The sequence below is a fragment of the Lonchura striata genome, chromosome 7 (assembly GCF_050655825.1).
Source record: "Lonchura striata isolate lonStrDom1 chromosome 7, ASM5065582v1, whole genome shotgun sequence".
Taxonomy (NCBI): domain Eukaryota; kingdom Metazoa; phylum Chordata; class Aves; order Passeriformes; family Estrildidae; genus Lonchura; species Lonchura striata.
Window position 1 is genome coordinate 12,111,901 of NC_140709.1, and position 19,939 is coordinate 12,131,839.

The 19,939-nt window shown below is 41.7% G+C and overlaps 1 protein-coding gene across 9 annotated transcripts in view; it reads right to left on the minus strand.

The window, feature by feature from the left end:
* GLI2 (GLI family zinc finger 2) overlaps positions 1-19,939 on the minus strand; it is a 381,010-nt gene that overhangs the window by 149,272 nt on the left and 211,799 nt on the right. The window contains exon 1 of one of the 9 annotated variants that reach the window (XM_085584949.1): positions 9,533-10,236. The exons of the other annotated variants lie outside the window; for them this stretch is intronic. The gene's annotated coding sequence lies outside the window, so the exon portion shown is untranslated. Of the gene's footprint in view, positions 1-9,532; positions 10,237-19,939 lie in introns of those variants that run through there. 9 annotated transcript variants of the gene reach the window in all.

Sequence of the window (19,939 nt, forward strand, 5' to 3'; positions counted from 1 at the left end):
TCTCTGCTGACAACAAAACTAATGTCCACCTTCCAACTTCCCTATTTTTTTCTTTTGTGATAAGGACTTAGGATAGGTGTTTATGTCCTGCCAATGACGATGTTGCAGAATGTACATTCTTTCACTATGCAGTCGTGTCTACTGTGCTAAAAGTATTTTGATTACTGAGACAAATTATGAAACCGTTCAGCAACAGAGTATCATGCAATCTTCACATTGTAGCCTATACAAACTCACTTCCTTTCTTGATCAGGTAAGCAGCTGCCAGCATAAAAAAAAAAGGAAAGAAACAACACTGTAATTTATTTCATCCTTTTGTTAAAAAAGCTAAGGGGAAAACCTCCCATCTCAACCCCAGCAGTGGTGTCTCCACAGCCCAGAGAAGACTGGGAATACAAGGAGGTCTGGTTCTCTGCAGCCCTGCAATGTCTGCTTCACATAAAAAACAAGCTGGGCTGACAAGCTGGAACATCTCATGTCCCCAGAACTTACTAGAGCAAAACACAGGCCAGTACTGAACTTTTAGCAAATGCCAGCAGGTTGCTATGGCTCAGGGAAAGGTTTGGGGACCATGTTCTGTGTCTGTGACAGTGCAGCTGAAGCAAGTGAAGCAGAAGAACCCTGTGTGGTAGCAGCCAGGCCAGGGCCCAAGCACTGGAAATTGCCTTTGCACCTGTTGAGCCCCCATAGATTTTCAGAGGCTATGTCAAACTTCAGGGCACAGTGACTGATGTGGCCACTAGACACAAAAATATTCTTTTAACTATTTCATTACATAAGACTTAAATCATTAAGGCTAGCCTGAGGATTCTGTAAATACTGCTTCCTAATTTGCTTTTGTTCCTTGATACTTTCTAATTTGAGACAAAATTCAAAGGATTCATATAAATTCCTTAGAACAGAACTCTTGTACAGGAGCATGTGTGTATACACACATACACATATATCTGGTTTTAGTTGTAGTTATTATTTAGTTATAACTAAACCAGTTATAATTAATATATAACTATTTACTAAAACAGTTACAATATACCTCACAGTTATTGTACATTATTTTTGTTGCATATTAATGTAGATAATTATATTCTATATCCATATCTTTTTCTTCAAGAAAACAGTCAAAGCAAGCTAATTCTTTTAGCTCCCATCTACAACTCCCTCCCTGCTCCTGAAGTTTCATCTACTCTTTTTTAACCACCTCACCCCTCCACACCCATCTTCTAAACCATGCCACAGCCACCTTTTTGCTCTCATTGCTTTTTTTTTTTTTTTTTTTTTTTTTTTCTGGTCTGCCTCCCTCTAAACCCAAAATCCCAGTTGTGTCTATTCCATCTTCCTTCTTGTTCACTACAGCTAAGCTGTATTCAAAGACCAGTTGCCTCTGGGCTTTCTTTCCACTAAATCTTACCTACATTTTACTGTCAGATTGACCTAGTTTGGACCTAATTCCCTCCAACCACACAAAGTTCAGCCTGTCTCTCAAATACTTCTCACTGAAGTCTGGCCATGTTTAGAAGCTAGCAAAGGATGCCAAATGTTGTAGAAGTGGATAGCATCTTGTTTGTTATCCAAGTTTGAAACCTGGGGTGGTCCTCAAGATTCCTCCAACCTCACTGTAAGATTTGCCTCTAGGCCACCTCTGACTCCTGCTTCTTCCTTCTGCGCAGTGTCTCAGAGTTTGGTATTTTCTTGAATTTCCTGCCACTCACCTACACATCTGAACTCAAAACACCAGCCTCTAACCCATTCATTTTCATTTACAGCAAGTTCCTTTACATTGGCTCTAATGAGTACAAAGCTGATTTCACAGCCATTCAGAATGTGGGAACAAAGAACATTTTCCTAGCTTGTCACTTTTTTCCTGTCACTTTGCTTTACATCCTTTGATGGCATGCTCTTTTGTTTTGCCTCAGCCATTGTCTCCTCTTTCAAAGGCTATCAAAGCCTACCACACTATGCTTTCAATCTCACTGGCTTCAGGAAGACTTCAGCAATTGCATATGCACTTGCTTCCATCAGGGCTTAAATATGTGTTCTTTGAGTGTGTTTGGTCATACAGGTCAGATATATCTGCCCACTCCCAGTCTCATTCATAATCAGTTTTCACCACTGAAACTACTAATTTGAACTGCCTTCTGTTTCATTACAGGTCTCCAAGATAAGAGAATCAGATCCCCTCAAAAAATGAGGAACCAGTTCTGATTTTCCTGTTCTGTTTTTAGAAGTATTAGGGTTTCATAGTTAACTCTATTTTTCCTCCTGTAAGTGAATAATCACTTGCATAACTCATGTATCATAACTCATTTGTTCCTCACCAAAAGAAAGATTATATTTCTTATACCCCCTTGCTTTCTGCATAACAGTGTCAGGGAATCTTGACATTCAAAATTATACACTACAAATACTGAAAAACCTCTTCATTGTGTGCATTTTAATTGCTGTCACAACCTAGCACTTGACTGAAAACCCAGTAAGCTTTTTCTCTACCAAGGAAATTAAACATCTATTTTCCCCCATCTCTACATTCATCCTTTTGAGTCCAAACTTTCACAGAACTGAAGGCACAGAGACAGGGGACTTGTCACCAGCTATAGGTGACCACACCATTTCTTGTTTTTAAACCATATCCATAGCTACCCAACATTTGGTACCACCTTGTCTCTTGGGCATTTCCCAGCCTCTCATGTATTATAAGTGAGACAGCTCAACATACTTTCTGTCTTGGAGACAGTATCATCACTGCAAACTCAGCACTTCACAGGTTTATTACCAATAGATGCTTATAAATTTTAATTAAAAAAAATGAGAAAATTTATTTTCTGAAAATAAAAATGGATGGACATCCCCCAGTCATTAGTGGCATACTGAGAAAACAGTAGATGTCTTCCCTTAGCACTGTTGCAACCAAAGATTGTTCTTTATTTAGAGAATATGTTCAGGAAGAGGCCTTCAGAGAAAGACCCGAAGCATGTGCTGGATTGGTTTCCATTGTTGCAGCCTGCTGAGATTTTTAGAACACAACACTGCTGGCTGAGAACATTCCTTAATGTTTAGACCTTCCCTTCTGCTGATCAGTGCAATGGTACAGCACAGCCCCAAGGCCATGTATAAACCCCAATAACTTAAGGGAAAACGCACACGGGAAGAGCTCTATTTGTTAGATAAATAAATGATCCCTGTCTCTTCAGGTGCAATGGAGCAGAGCTGGACTCCCAGAACAGGCTCTTGGAAGGAACACTCTGTTGTCCCACCCCACTGTGCTACACAGATCTGTGTCTCTGCTAAGAATTGTGACTGTGTTACCAATAAGTACAAAAATAATTAACTGCACTACCTTCTTAGGAAGAGTGTGGTAAACTACAGCCTGCTGAGAAATGTGATAAAATAAAGGTGCAAAAAGGTTCTATTGCTTCTAAAAAATCCTCTAAGCAGTTTCCTGGCTTACCTACCCCTGCCACAGTACAACATGGCACAAGAAACCAAACAGATACCAAAATAGCACTAAATATTGCTCAGTCTCTTTTGCTATTGTCAAAGTTGAGGGGAAAATAAAGTGAAGTGACAATGACAAGCTTTTGTAATGCAATTTTGTTGCTGTGACAGTAAATGAGGATAGACAGACAACCAGATATATATATTGCTATATATTCACTATATAATCAATCAGAATAACTTCAAGAAACTGCTGATATTTATGTAATAATTACAATAGTCCCAAATGTCCAACAAAAGAGTTTCATTATATACACATTTAACATATTTAAATTAATTTCCTTTGGCTGAGTCATTACAAATGTCCAGTTAATCAGCTCTTTAGATCCACACCATCTTAACCTCTTGTGATCACAGCAGCACAGTACAATTGCTCTTCATGCCATCCTTGGAAAACCTCTCTGTTGAGCCTTCCTGGAATTGGGTTGCATCATCCAACTCATGCTGCTCTGCAACATCAGTACTAATCCCCAACATCCTTAATAAATGCAAGCACACACTTTCCCAGAGTTCTGTTCCCAGAGCAGCTTTACTTTGCTAGTGACCAGAAAGTTGTGAAGATTTCTGAAGAGTTACTTGATGCTAGTAGAGAAAATATGCACACCCAGGTACTTGCAGTCATTTCTCACATCTAGTTTTGACTTTTACTGGTCTTGGGTCCTCCAAGAGATCCAAGTCTTACCTGTTCTGCCCTTCCACATTTATTTTTCTGACCCAGAAAATCCCTCTGCTGCAGCTTCCAGCTTAAACTTTCACCCTAGATAGGACCCTCACTGAGAAAAAAAAAAAAGGCTCTCTGATTCTTCAGTCATTCCCAAAGTTTCCAGTAAAACCCCAGGGCTGATGCATCTCACCTTGAATAGCCAGCTCCTTTGTTCTGCAGAGGGAACATCACAGCCACACATCCCCACAGGAGAGGCTGGAAAAATTCTCCTCACAGCTGTCTCGAGAAATTTCTGCCTGTTTTGTGAACGTTTGAAGTTTGGAGGTCGATGATGATGCACCTCTCTTCAAACACCAAAGTCATGCCACGATGCAGCAATGATGTATTCAAGCACAGACAGAACCCCCAGATTGTCACAGCACCGCCTAAGGACTGTCACACCGCAACAGACAAATGGTCCCACTCATCCAACACCCTGCCTGACAGCAACCAGTGATGGATTCCTCAGACTAAAATACAAAAAGGTCATTTGCTTTGCCCAGTATTACGGCAAGCTAGCAGAGGGCAAGGATTTTTGCAAGCTGGGGCAGCAGATGATCTCTTTGTACTACATCAGATGAAGTGAGAAACTGGGGAGACATCTCTGCAGAAGGTGTGAACTTGTTCATTTGCAGTCAGAAAGTGCTTAGAGATCATCAGATCAAAGATAATACAGAAGCACAAATTATTACCATTAGGGCTTCTCTAGATTTGAATACTGCAACCAGAAACACTATTACCTTATTGCAGAAATACCTCAATCTTTCCCGAAGCTTGCAGAGCTACATGCTATTTTAATAAATGCACCATAAACATACTTCCACTCCTGAAGTTAATCACAATTGCCTTACAGGAGATTAACACCATAAAGCACTTTCACAGCTGACGTGTCTTTAAAAAAATTCCCAGAGTTAAACTTGTATAAATAATGTAAGTGACAAGGAATATAATTATTAAATGTTGTCATTTTGGAAGAAAATTAATTAGCGATAGCTGTAGCTGTCTTGTGTCTATTTAAGCAGTGTGCATCTCAATTAAAATTTAATTGCAACAGATTCAGTCACAGCAGGGAAAAGTGATGGAAATGAAAAGCAGTCTGATCCTATATTGCTGTCTACAAGAGAAAGCATAGTAGAAACTGTGGGGGAAGGGGACGAGAGAGGCATGAAGGTAAGAAAGCAAACCCACTGAGCTGTGCTGCTGCACAGCCAGGATGCCCAGCTCCAGTGGGTGATGTTTGTTTCCAAAGCAGGTGACTGGTATTGGACACCAGCACCAACAGGAGCAAAACCAGCTGCTGCTGGAAGGGCTATTGTTTCCCATCACAGTAGATGAGCTCACATACCCACTGTGGTATGAGACATGGCATCATTCTCCACACCACTGTGCCCTTTGCTTTCACCACCTCTTCCAGATCATCCTGGAAAACCCCTAAAGCAGGACTGAGAGGGGCCTTCCTGAAGGAAGAACCAGAAAGATCTTGAAGACAAAGCCCTTCTGACACTCTAAGTCATTAGCGGTACAAAGATTTGGTTTGAGGAAGATGAGTCCCCTTCACATGTCTTGGAGAAGCAGCCAGCATCCTGTATGGCTCTATCTTCTCTGTCAGGGTGACCCAGGTATCACCTTTGTTCACTTCTGGAGGACTTTGGATGTCCATGATAAGATGCTTCAAAGAAATGATACAGCCAGAAGGAGTTAAGATACCTGGCCCATTGCTGCACATACAAGGTATTCCAGAGTGTTCCTAAAATTCCAGCAGCCAGTTCTCTACACTGATTTGAAAATTCTGTCCTACATCTTAATCGAAGCACTGAAACAGCTCTTCCTTTCTCAAGATTCAAATTGTCTACTACCCGCTTACTTAAATTGGTAATTTCCATCCCAGAGAAAAGTGAGTATTGCAGTAGGTGTGTAGGATGTAAATCATATCAAAGCAAAAAAAACAAAAGGTGCAGAGTCCTGAGTTCATTTATTACAAGTAAATAAAATGGGAACCAAAAATGAGATGCTCTGGTCTTAAAACTTCAGCTGTTTATAAAATACTTGCTGAGTATAACATCACTGAACTACATAAATATTATTGAAATACTTCTGTTAGGACTTATTCAGCTTCCAAATGAGAAAAATATATTTCCTCCAAATTCCCAGGGCACATTCTCATTCAACCTGAAAACCAAGTTATATTGTTTCTGACATCATAATTATAATGTAAATTTATAGTACTTGATCATTTTGTTGATGATGCTGAAGTCATAAGAGAATCAAACTCATTCTCCTGCCATTATGCAACTCTGTCCAGTCATAAAAATCATTGCTTTCTGCTATCAGAATTAGGGACAGCAACCTGAAATGGTATGTTCCTGTTGAGTATAGAGATAGATAGTGATTAAAACAATCATAATACTAATAATAATACTGTCACAGTCTTGTAATGCTACTCAGGCATAGTTATGATATAGCCCTAGTGAAACTAAGATTTCATTCAAATTTGGTAATCCTAATCTGGTTTCATTTTAAATACAGTTTAACTGCAGTTTCATTAAGAAAGTCTTAGGATCAAACAGAAAATAAGAAATAAGATCATGTATACATGATCTAATATAAGAATCTGCAGTTAAAACTCTAACAAAGCCAAACCTTTTCTGGTAGTGGCAAATGATGTGACACTCCCTAGAGAGTTCAGGCTGGGTGTTCAGAAAAGATTTCCCCAGAAGACCATGCAATGTTGGACCAGGTCACCCACAAGAGGCTGAGGCACCTCTTTCCAAAGAGGTTTGCACGACTCCACTGAACAAGCCATGACCAATTTAACCCTGTGCTGGTGGCAGGCACCAGTGGGGCTGAAGGCTGGGGACAAAGAGCCCCCCTCAGCTTTCTGTCAGCTGAAATTTCTGGGATTCTGCAAGCCTGCAGAAGTGGAGTTAATAAATTTCAAGGCTTTGGAAGATCATCCAGTTGGCTAAGGATTCACTGCTGCTGCTTGAAATGTTCAGCATCAACCGGTCTGAGTGCCTACTCCACAGGTCGGAGTCAGCAAACTTCAGGGAAGCCTCCACATTTACCACTGGGCCTTTTTGCTAAAACCAATCCCAGCTACACATGAAGTAGAACCTGCATCAAAGGTGCAACTGATGATGAACAAGCTGAAACATGATTTTAAAATATTACTTCCTTCTTAAAAAACAAGCAAAAAGATAACCCCCAAACTTTTCACTGGAGAAATATTTAACTTTCAAACAAGATGATCAGCAACTTCTTTCTTTCTGCAAAACATTTTGAAATGGGGGGGTGGGGGAAAGAAAGGAGAGAGAAAAACAAACTCAGCCTAATTTACAAAAGTCTGCAATATTTTTGTTAAGGTTATCAGATGTCTTCTATCTCAGCATAACTAAAGCCCAAAGAAAAGACAGCCTGTTCACTGTTTATATGCTGATCTCACAGATCTAATGCAGAAAGCACATGCTTTCTTGTGCACAGCACTCCACATAGTTTATGTGAAAGTTTTCCCAATGTTTGTAAATACATGGAATAACGCATAACACGGTGTAATTTTTTTAATATCTTCTCACTTTTCTTCATATTAATATATAATTACATGCAGGTTTTCCTCTGCTTTTGTCTGCTGCTAAGTGGGACTAGAGGCAATTCCTTTTTCATACACTTTTCAGCTCACCATAAAGCTAAACTCATATAACTTCAGATCTTGAATCTGACTGCTGAGCATACCTTTCATCACATCATATTATTTGGTCTTCATTTAGCTGTCACAAAACCATTTCCTTTCGTCTACAGATTAATTACAGCCCGGTGAGGTTTCAGAACAAATACCTTTGCCCACTGGAGCCTCTGCAAAGACACAGTGATTCATGCAGTATCTATGCCTCTGGAAGGGAAAATAAAGCTGAGGCAGGACATGCAAGCTGTGAGTGGATCCGATATCAAAAGAGCTGGAGCCTCCAGTGAACACCCAGCCGTACCAACACAAATAAGTTTCTGCACGACTTGTGCAAGAGCCACAGCTGAACATGAACCACCACTTTAGTTCGGCACTAAGCTGATTTAGCTACACCATTCATTCATCCAGGACTAAAGATGACAAGGCAGGAAGTGTCACTCAGTCATGAATTATATGTGACACAAAAAAGCCACAGGTGTGGGTTCAGAGACTATGCATGCAGCCGCTGCAGCCCTGGATTCCAGTTAATTGCTGTAAGTAACTATGGAAAATGGACAGTGGGAAACTCCGTAGAAATGCAGAGAGCAAAGCAGTCCAAGAACACTTTCCCACTTGTTCAAAGCAGCGAGATACACCCTTTAAACATGTGTCAACTGTATCTGATGACGACCATGTCAGTGTATTAGGTCTGGGTGGTTAGATACAAAGGGCTCGATTCTCTGCGGTGCCAGAGCCGTGCTGGCAGCGAGTGCCTGCTGCTGCTGCTGCCCCACAGCTGCCTGCAGCCACGGGCAGGCTCTGCTCCTGCTGCCCAGCACACACCACACGGAGCACCCCGGCCACCACCCTGCTCCTGGGAGCCTCCTCTGCCAGCCTGGGGTGCAAGGGTTTGCCCCGAACCACAGCCAGACTTTTTTGTCATTTTCTTCTCTGGGGCACGCTGAAAAGTTCCTCTCCTTTTAAAGCAATGAGATTGGAGAAAGGGAAATAAATTCAAGGATTTTTACCTATTAAGAGCTCAGATATACAAACTACATAAACCAGAACTTCTAATATCTGAAATGAGACAGAGCAGATCCTGACTTCTGATCGGATCTGGACCAACTTTTGTGTGGTATTGACAGAGTCACCTCTCTGCCATTAAATCCTGGCAAAACCTTCCTGACAGTCCTCTCCTGCCAACTTCTTCCATTGCCAAGTGGAGCTGTTTTGCCAGCTGCTATGGGCGTGCATGAGGCCACTTGTGTGGCCTGTTTGGGAAATAAGAGCTAAGCAAGGGATTATGGATCCAGTTGAACTCATCCTTGCAATCATTGAGAGCTAAATATATCAGTAAAATTGATATTTGCTTACCTTTTCTCTTCAAGAGCAAAATAAACTTATTCTGGTGGCAAGTCAGCTCAGCCTCCATTCCCACCTCTCCCAGTGCTGATTTTGGAACAAAAATTTCTCTGTAAGAGCCCTCAAAATGAATGCAATTTCTGAATTTTGAATTGAATTTTCCCTTACTTCACACTCAGACACACCCAGCTATTTTCTCAAAGATAGTATATTAGATCCCCTGAAAAATCTTGTATCCATCTGTCCAGACATACAAAGCACAGAGATTTCAAGATCAATATTTGCTGCTTTATCAGTGACATCCAGTATATTTTTACCTTTTGAGGGAGAAGAGCTTTGTTCTTTGGCGTCAACTTATTCCCTCCCTCCAAGGGAGGTCCATCTGCTGCATGAGGATGCTGTGGCTCGCAGGCAGGTACCCAGTGAGCTCCACCCAGCCACCAGGGACAATCCCAGCAGTATTCTGGCCTCAAAACCACATAGAACAGCTAGTCCTTTCCAGTGTGATATCCCTGCCAACAATAATCAACTGGTGTTTTGGAGAAATCACCAAACGAGAGGGCTTTTTTTTTGTCTGGCTTTAAATGGTACTAAATATCTGCTGTCCTCTTCAGTAACAAAGGACACAATGAAAGGAGGAAAAAAAAAAAAGTCCTGCTTCTGTAGTTGATTTTGCTGATTTTGGAAAGGTTCCTGGATCAAAGCTCAAAAAGCTGAAAGTTTGTGGAAGGCGCATTAGCAATGCTTAGTGAGGAAAAATTAGTGAACCGTGTAAGAAAGACAACCCACCCAAGGCAGAGGATGGAATCAATGGGCAAACTTCAGGAAGAACAATTCAGCAGGAGGAAATATGCTGAGAGCCTTCAGACAATTCAGTGGGAGCCACCCTGCATTCAAACCCAAGGCAGGTCACAGCGTGAAAAAGCACCAAGAAGAGGAGATATATTTTAATTCATTAGATTGTATTTTAATTCATTAGATTGTATTTTACAAGAAATGGAGTCTCTAGGGAAGCCATTATTCTCATATAGATGTACTCCGGTGAAACAGATGAAAAAATACCTAGACTCCCTGATGTGAGAGGTCAAACAATTACAATTTCCTTAATTTCATATCCAGTTGGGAAATTAAACAACAGAACTATAGAAGCTTTACACTTCATTTTGAGGAAAGTGGCAATTTAAATTAATTTTTTTAATGTTATAAGAATCGATGAGTGAGTAGAAGAGGGGGCTTTTCCCCAGTGACATTCCCCACCACCCTTTTTAAACAATCTTGCTCATTCAATGGAAAAATAAATAAATAAATCATGGAACACAAAGTCTTTAATAAAAGACTGATTCCTTCATAGACAAAGCACTAATCATTGCTTCTCATGAAACTGTTTTATTTCGTTAATAGTTTTCTCTGCACAGCTCAAGAAGCTTTGTCCACGAAATGCTTCCCAAAGTTGGGAATACTGGCCTCTGGAAAGAAGCAGCATCCTTTCCTCATGCTATAATATGTAGGAAGAATTTATAGGATTGAAAAAGGAAACAGAAGCCTTGTGGTCTATCTAGGCTTGAGCTATGTTTCGTCTCCACAACCCCATAAGCTAAGTTATAGTTATGCTTTTCTAGTTCCTACAAAACTGGAAAAAAAGTTCAAGGGCTTTATTGGTAAAGAACTCACCCAAGGTCCTGCCCTTTGACATGGCTCCTTTGAAGCCTGGCGCAAGGGAGGTTCCCGTAACACAGGATGGACATGGATGAGAGAGACTGGGAAGGTACACCAAGAAGCCTACGTGGCTCCTGCTCTGGCTCCAGTCACAGCATTCCCAGAGTCTCTCATCAGGAGGAAGCTGGAGTTTGGAGTCACACACTACTCTCTCAGTGCCACCCGGCACATGATATGCACAAAACCTGGCAGCAGCACCCAGACCACAAAAGCTACAGCCAGGAAGAGAATGGCACTAATAGGAAACAAGCTAATGCTTGACATAGGGCAAACAGGCTCAGGATACCTAACTACAGGGCAAAATCAGAAAAATACAACACAAAACACAAAAACGCATTAGCACTTATACAGAGACAGTGAAAATAAACAGTCTGCTGGCCACTGGGGATGAAGATGAGCAAACAAATCAAAGACCTTTTTTAGTAGTTCACTGGTGGAAAAATATGAATTAGAGGGGGTGGTTTTTGGCCAGAATTAACTCATGAAAGTCTGCAAGCAGGGTTCAATGGATACTGCTATCCTGAGGCTCAAGAGATATTTTTTAAAACTTTACACTTAAAACCAGCAAGAATTTACATTACATAGCTGCAAACTCTGGCATCCACATGTGACTCTGCAGATATTAAAGATTTTCTAATTAAAGACAAGGCCATTTGCAAGACAGATGATTCCAGTTTACTGTCAAGCCCATTGGAGACACGACTGAAGCACAGCTAGAAGTGTGCAGAGAACAGCCCATGGGCTAGGCCAGGACAGTCAGGCTGTGTCCCAGGACGTTCCTGCAAACGGCAGGGAGAAAAGCAACCCAGCCAGAAGCACCGGAAGCCAAAGTAATTTTTGTTTTGATGCTGTAGGTGATTGAAGAAAAGGCAGCTGTACCTACACTTATGAGGACATAGAAATGTCCAGTGAGAAAAGGAAAAAACATCAGCCTGACATTTTCAGGCTGCAAAACTCTTGGTGTACATCTGCTCAGAGCAGCCTCTGGTGACCAGCCCTCCTCCTGGAGTTGCTCAATGAGAGATTCAGCTCCAGCTACAGAATAATCCCAGTTAGTGATAAGCAGGACCACACTGCAGAAGCACGACTAAGCATGGATGACAGAGAGTGAAACCACTGTATAACTAACTAATTTTAAAAATATATTTAAAAATCTAAAAGACAGAATTACTTAGGCTGTGTAGTAGCTGAGATACAGAATTACCTCCACTGGCTTGGGAGGTCAGTCAATGGATTTTTTTGCTGTATTCTCCTGCACAAATTATTGTCAAATTTATGCCTCATCAGCCACCACAGATACAGTCTGTTCCAGCAGCCAAGGAGACAGCCTACACCACACCAAGCCTGGGATGCTGTGATCCCACTGTCCTGCCTGCCCCCATCTTCCCTCCCATTCTCCTGTGCTCACATTAATGCAATCACAGTGTCAATCAATTCAGGGAAATGATCCAGCCAAAAAACATTATTCTGGGAGAAATTTTTAAAAAAAATCTATTTTCAGCATCTGAATGTGTACAATGTATGACCACACAAGTGCCAGAAAGGTAAAGATGGAAACACGATTATAACAGCTGGATCATTTTAAGTTGCCTTTGACCAATAGCTTGCAGAGAAAAAATTCTAAATACATTCTCTCACAAGTAGCAGATACTGGGGCAACCTGGTGCAACTGGAGGGGCCAGAAAGTCCATGAATGTGGCTCCACAAGGCACCTTGGACAATTTTTCAGCCTCTCAGAGGCAGGCATTTGCACTGGGGGGACTAGTTATGCCTTTCAGGCAAGGCATGTGGGCTCCAAGTTCCATCCTGACAGCATTCCTCTGCATCTGCCACTGACCAAGAGCATTGCCCCAAGTACAGCAAGTCTGAAAATTATCTGCCTCCCAAGAAAGGCTACCAGGCAGCAGCTGGAGAACAGCACAGTCAGAAGGAGATGTGAAAAGCTCCAACTACTGTGCATTAATCTCTTCTCAAAAGCTTTATTGTAAATATTTTTAAACCACTAATCACTGATTTTAGTAAGTGCAAATGGATAGTGCCAGGGCCAGTCAGGCATTCTTCCATAGCTGCTCCTTTGGGGACCTTCTCCCCCTTGGCACAACAGCCCACTTGTTTCATTTCAGGTTGAAGTCCCCAAGGAAACTTCTGGTCTTTGAGAACCACAAAATGTATTTTTTCTTTTTTAATAAGAAGTTTCCTAATACAAAATATTACAGCATCTGGCAGGGGCAGTTGAGGTTCTGGGTTGTTTTTACACCCCGATGATAGAAATCCATGTCACCTGAAAGCATCTCCAACATTACACAAGCAGCAAAGTCCAGTGACCAAGCTGCTGAACAGCCACCTCTTTCCTCAGCCACCTTAAAGCCCCATCTCACTGCAGCTACCATGATATATGGACATGATGGCCCTGCAGGCTGAGCCTCACCCTTTTTAACCCTGACCAGGCCCTGTATCAACAAATAAGTTTTACAGAGCTTTGTTTCTTCACCTGTGAAAGGAGGAAATCTGTGCTTACTCATCTTTGTTAATATTCTTTTGTTCGTGTTTTGTAAATGATCTTAGAGAACATTTATCCCACTGAGGAGCACTGTGCAAATTATTTTTAAAGTTCCTGCAAAGTACACTGCGTAGGATCCATAAAACAACACTGCTTTTATCTCTCTCTCTCCGCATGCCGCTCTATCTTCCGCCTTAGCATAACAAAGAAGACGATGTTTAGGGGCATCAAAACAGATTTTTCGAGGGTAAAAGAACAACAGCCGCTGGCTAAATAAATGTATGTGGAAACGGAGTAATCAAAGCGGAGGAGATAGATTGGTGATGTCTCAAGTAATTCTCAAAGTTTTCCAAACTAAACATTCTTGGAAACTGATATTCTCACTCTCCTAAATCATTGCTCCATGGCTGGAAATCCTGCTTCCAGAAAAACATTTGGTGCTGCTTTTTGTGCAGTGAGGAATGTAAAGAATAAAAATCCTGCAGCCCCATGTTTTTATTGTGGTTTCTACAAAGCTGCACTGCTGGAAAAACTCAATGGAAAGCGCAGCTCTCTGTGGATGGCGAGGAATTCTTTTTTCCAGGCGCACATGCAGAGGGTTCTGCTGGCAGGGCTGGGCAGAGCCTCTGGCTCCCCCGGAACACAGGCAGGGTGTGAATCGGGCTCAGCCACTCACCCACGCGCCGCTCGATTTCCTGCATTTAGTGAGTGGTCTTTGTTGGAGCTGAAAGGCTGCAGCTGGGGTGGAGGATACAAGTTCACCAGGGGTTATTTAGCTCCAGACAGTCTTCATAAAAGCACAAGTAAGTCAGAGCAAACTTTCTTTTTTTTTTTTTTTTTTTTTTTTTTCCTTTTTTTGCCTCCCCCAAGCAATGAACTTCTGAACTCTGCTATTGCGAGTCGAGATATGACAGGACAGTAGAGGACTGTTAATTTGCATTTCGCTGATCTGCACAGCCCATAACTCTCACAAACACACGCAGAGCAAACACGTTTCTCCACACTTCCCAGAAAAGATTTAATAGTGAAGCGTATGGCTGAGGTCTCCTATTACTTACGCAGTTAAGTTTTCCAAAACGCACAATACTTCTACTATATCTGAAAACAACTAATACTTTAAAGTGCTCCATATGCATCAAGCCCAGGAAAAAAATACATTAGGTGATGTATTATCCTTTCTTTTTTATTATGGACCTTTGCTTCATCACTAATGAGTGGAACTAAATCGCTCTTACAGCTGTGAGCAAATTCACACGGGGCGAGTTTCATAAAAGGGAAAGCTCTAAAATAGTGAGGTCACAAAGCAGAAAGGGAATAACTCAGACATTTCTGGTTTATTGATCTCCTGCTTACAACTGCTTGGATACCATTAAGCTCCTATCCAACAGTGACCTGCAAAAGCGGATTCCCCAGCTGAGCTCTGCTCCAGCAATACTCCAAATCTTAATGGCCCTATACAGCTTTATCAGCAATATGCTACACATTGCATACATACCAAAACCTGTGTAAAAGAGGTCAGGAGCTCCTGTCACGAGAGATTTCCAGTGGAAATCATCAGGTTGTCCACACTGGAAATCTCTATGGCTATGCATCAGTTATAGGTAACTACACAAGTAGTTCTGACCCTGGAGTGGGTCAGAACTTTCCTCAGCAGCTATCCAGGAAGACACTCAAACTCCCCAGCTTCTGTTCCCAGGAAACCCTACCTCATGGACTGCCTTCTGCACCTGGGAGCCGGGATGCCTGTCCCAGACTACTGGCAGGAACACAAAGCTTGTGAGAACTCCATGAATCCAAGCTCTTCACGAAGCTTAAGGGGGGCTTTAAGCCCTCCTTCCCTGGGAGTGAGGAGCTGGAGCAGACAGCTGTTCTCTTTCATTTCACAGTAATCAACCAAAACCAGTTTTGGTTTTTTCTTTTCTTTTTTTTTTTTCTTTTTTTTTTTTTTTTGCTTCCAGAGCAAAAAAATGTATGGAATTTCCTCTCTGTGAGACCCTCTTAAGAGGTCTGTTGGAAAAGTGAGTGAATTTTCCCAAAATATTTTCCCCAAAAGCAGAAATGTCAGTTAGCACAAGCTCCAATGATATGACAATTCATTTCTTGTCAGACAACCAAATTTGAGATTCATCTTATCCTTGGGCAAGTCCCTTTACAACCTTTTTTTGCTCCCCTTAGTCAAACACACAAACTTCCAAAAACTGAAGAATCCTGTATGTGAACTGCCTGAAGAGAAGGTGGTGATTCATAAAACAAGGGAAAATGTGTGATAAAGCAGAGGAACTTTTCCCAGCTGTTGAAAGGGATGTGTAGAAATCCATGCAAGATTAAAATGCCAGGTTTCCATTTTCTTCGGATATTCAAAGGGAGAGATGCAATCTTTGCATCCTGCCAAACTCAGCCCAACAGGAATGTGTGCAGTTGTTTTGACAAACTGCAGCTTACTAGAGAAAACTTAATTTTCACATCATAAACTTTCCTTAAGCTGGCTTCAGGCTTCATACTTGCAAAACCTCAGCTACAAAAATGTTATTCAAAACCAGGAAAGTTTGGGGACACCAGCACAATTCTGTGTCTGAACCACATCTCCAAAATCTAAAGCCTCGTTCTGCAGCTCTCAGTGATCCCAAGCAGCACTTAAAGACATATGGTCTACTCAAGACCCATGTTGCTTTTCATTGCATGTTACATATATATAATTAAACCCTTCTGGCTCAACACAAACCAGAGTTTAAGATGCAGTTTGATCACTACCAGAAGTTCTCTCCTCCTCTCCCTGCTCCCATACACACATGGCCCTACAACAGCTATCAGAATTTATGGGTGCAAACCATAACAGAGGTAGACCAATTCAGGGGTCCAGCACCAGTTGCTTGCTAATTATTCCACCTCCTTTTCTACATTCCTAAGGGAGCTTTAGTCTAGTGTAAGTCCCCAGCCTGCTAGATCTGGAAGTCATTTACAGACACTGCTGTGCTGTGTGTGGAGCATGTTAAGGCACCTCTGGGCTGGGGCTGGCCAGTCCAAGGCAACCTGTACTGGGCTGCTCAACCTCATCAGTGAGCTGCCAGGACACTGCCAAACCTGCCTTATCACTTGCTCATCTGATGCTAGCTCAGAGGTGCTGGAGCTGCACCTCACCCCACAGCACACACCAAGAGAACCCAGTCCCAGCACTGCCCTTTCCTCCTGACCCTCAGGAGAGATGTGGAGGACACAGCTCAGAGTTACAGCCACTCACTTTCCCATCTTGTCAGAGAAAAGTGACAGGAAATGATTCATCCGGAGTGGACATACTGCAAAGACAGCTGATTTTGTGGACATCCTAATAAATCCTGGAAAATTTGTTCTGCATTAGAATATAGGATGCTGAAATTCTGGGAGACCTTAAGCCACTTCTGCAGTGCAGACCATGAAGCAGTGGTCTAATTCCTAGGACAGGGAGCAAAGGGCCCCATTCTACAATACTATTATCAGGTGTCATGATACCCCTGACTGTCCATCTGTGACTCAGCTTCTTAACACAAGAATCTGGTATATAATATTCAAGCATTTCTTAAAAGCATTTTGAGACATATGGGAAGAAAATACTTGTATGGGTGTTGATAGAAAAAAACAACATCCCTTAGCCCTTCAGTCTCTGCTAGATTTGTTGTGAAATGAGAATGCATCAGGGGAAAAACTTCCATCACCTATGGCTGATACCATCTCTTTGGTTTTCTAAATTAATGTGCAAACTAAGTGAATGAAATATGTAGCTGTAAGCATAAGCTAGTTCATCTAACTTATGGCAGCTTACAATAAATAAAATACTAAGTTTTGCCAAGGAAAATAACTGAAAATATGATATAAGGCTTTTCTTGGGAAAACAGAATACAAAAGTCACTGAGAACCATGTGAGAACTCAACACATCAGAAAGCAACAACAAACTAACAAGTCAGAGCACTTCCTACTCTAAGAGGTAAATAAAATAAACTGCTGTTGACAGAATTACTGTTCCATTGCTTATTTATTCCTTTTTTAAACCCCATACTTGGCTTCCAACAGATCGTGTGCAGAGTCATCTTATTTATACATAAACAAAAATAAGGTACTGTTAGTATACACTGCATGTATAGAAGGCCGAAATCCACTCTTATGGAGTATTAAACTCAAAATCAGAGGTAGCACACAGTTTTTACATGAATTTACAAGGACACTGAACTATAGTTCACACCAGCAGCACTTGGCGTCCTGAAGCCGTTAGCTGAACACGGGGAATTTCTCCTATTGAAAGTTTACATCTGTGCAGACCAAACTAAAGAGCTTTCTTTGCAAGCTGGAAGAAATTTCACTGAAAGCTAAATGAACATTATAAACATTTACTCTTGGAGGCCCACAGTGCTGGGCCGAGGAGCAGGACTTGCAAGAGATAAAGGCAGGGCACTAGTATGGAGAAATGAAGGATAGATGCCCTGGAAAATGACAAAAGGCAGTAAAGAAACTGTGCAACTGTCAGCAAAATTAGCTGAAAACTTTCCAACCTTTAAATGCTGCTGAAGAAAACCAACACTGTATTTTAAGTCAAAATAATCTGATTCAATTGCCTGGCTTTCATGCTCACTCTTTTATGTTTTCTCATATTGTAGAAGAAAAAGAAAGGCATGTTCCTTGCACTTGGGCTGACTCCCTCCCTCAGTTTTGGCTTCTCCTTATGTCCTGCCAGAAGGAGGCTTTGGGTGCTGCTCTGTCCTTTTTGGGGACAGTCAGTGAGACATCTGTTTCATGGCAGGGGGAGAGCAGCAAAGGCCACGCACATCTGCAACTCCTTTGCAGTTACTATGGGGAAATGTAATGAGATAAACTACTGCTTTATTAATCAAACATCCACAGCAAATTAATCCTTTCACTGCACAAGCTGGCTCAAGATTTTTCATTGCCCTCAAACAGATAAGGAGGAAGGGCAGCCTCTTCCTTTCTTACACTGACGTAAAAGTGTGCTTACCGTGCCTTGTAGTCTGCCATGCTGCACAGGCTGGCTCTTGCAAGCCAGGACTTCTGGGAGCTGAATTTCTGCTGCTCCTGCTGGTACTTCACAGCTCCCACCCATCTCCAAGGCCTTCAGCTGCAGGTTATCAACTCAGATCAACGAGGTTGGGAATACTCCAAATGCTCCAGATCATAATCCAGCCCTGCTGTGAAGTTAAAACTGGCCTGGACTGCTGTGGTGACCCCAAAATCTGCTGCAGTTTATTCTGAGGTACCTTTTCCCCCAAAACACTTCCCTCAGTTGCTCCAGACTTGGCTTTTGCAAAGATATCTTTCACTATTAAGGGTCGGAGAAGTTTGCAGCAACAATTAAAAGAAACCTGACCAGGTTTACACTGTCCTCTTGAGGAGCGCCTGCCTGGAAAGTCTGCCCTGTAAATGGGTTGGTCCTAAGTCTACTAACAGAGGTGCAGAAGTATCATCAATCAACCTCCGAGAAAAAAACTCCACTGATGTCTCCTGCAAATGCCATTAGAGAACCCCAGCTGCATAATTAAAATTCCTTTTTAAAGTGGCCTCAGAAATAAGGTAGGGAGGATAATTGATACTCCTGCACAGCAGTGAAACCAAACAATTTTTTAAAAATAATTCTGGAGTCATACTGACATAAATGATTTATTTTTGCTGAATGGAAACCACTTAGATTAAGGTGGCAAACTTGAGGTAGGTTAGTGGTTATGCTGCTCTCCTGAGACGATGGGGCCTGAGCACACATCCACTCTTGGTCTGGATGTGAAAAGTGGTTCAAAGCAAAGCTCTCCTCTCCAGGAGTGCACTCTCACCACAGCCCTCAGTAACAGGAATGCAATGAAGACACAATTGTTTTGACATTTCCCCACATACAAAATTCCCCATGAAAATCATCCACCAAATTAATCCAGTTCTGAGGAGACCAAAACTGCATTTTTCAGCAAGAAAAATATTCATCCCCATGCAGAGGAGAATGAAACCCTTCAGCAGTTCTTTCTTCCCACAGATTGAGAGAGGATATAATTCAGAAATTTCCCTGAAGCGTATGGACACAGACCTCTTCAGAGACAGCACGAGCAATACAAAACACATTTAAGAGCAATTATAAAAGACACTTTCAGCTTGTCTCATTTATGCTCCAGGAATGTCAGTGCTTTAAAGTTTTCTGTCCTCCCTCTCTTCAACAAAATACCCAAGTTTCCAGTGTATGCTAAGTGCTACAGCTGCATTTGTTTCTCTATTTACATGAATCTGCCATCTTCCCCGTGCTACCATTTTAGTTGAGATAACTCTAACTTGATTTACACAGCTAGTTAACCTAATTTTCTAATTTAGCCCTTCTAGATTAGGAAAAGCAAAATGCATTCGAGTCACTCTTAAGCATAAAGAGTAGAGAAATGAACCTTTCCTCAGTTACTGTGGAGGACATTTTAAAATGACAGACAATGCAGTGTGTTCTGCCAGTAGGAAAGTGATCCTCTGACCTTAGTTTGCATTTCAAGTGAAGTGAAA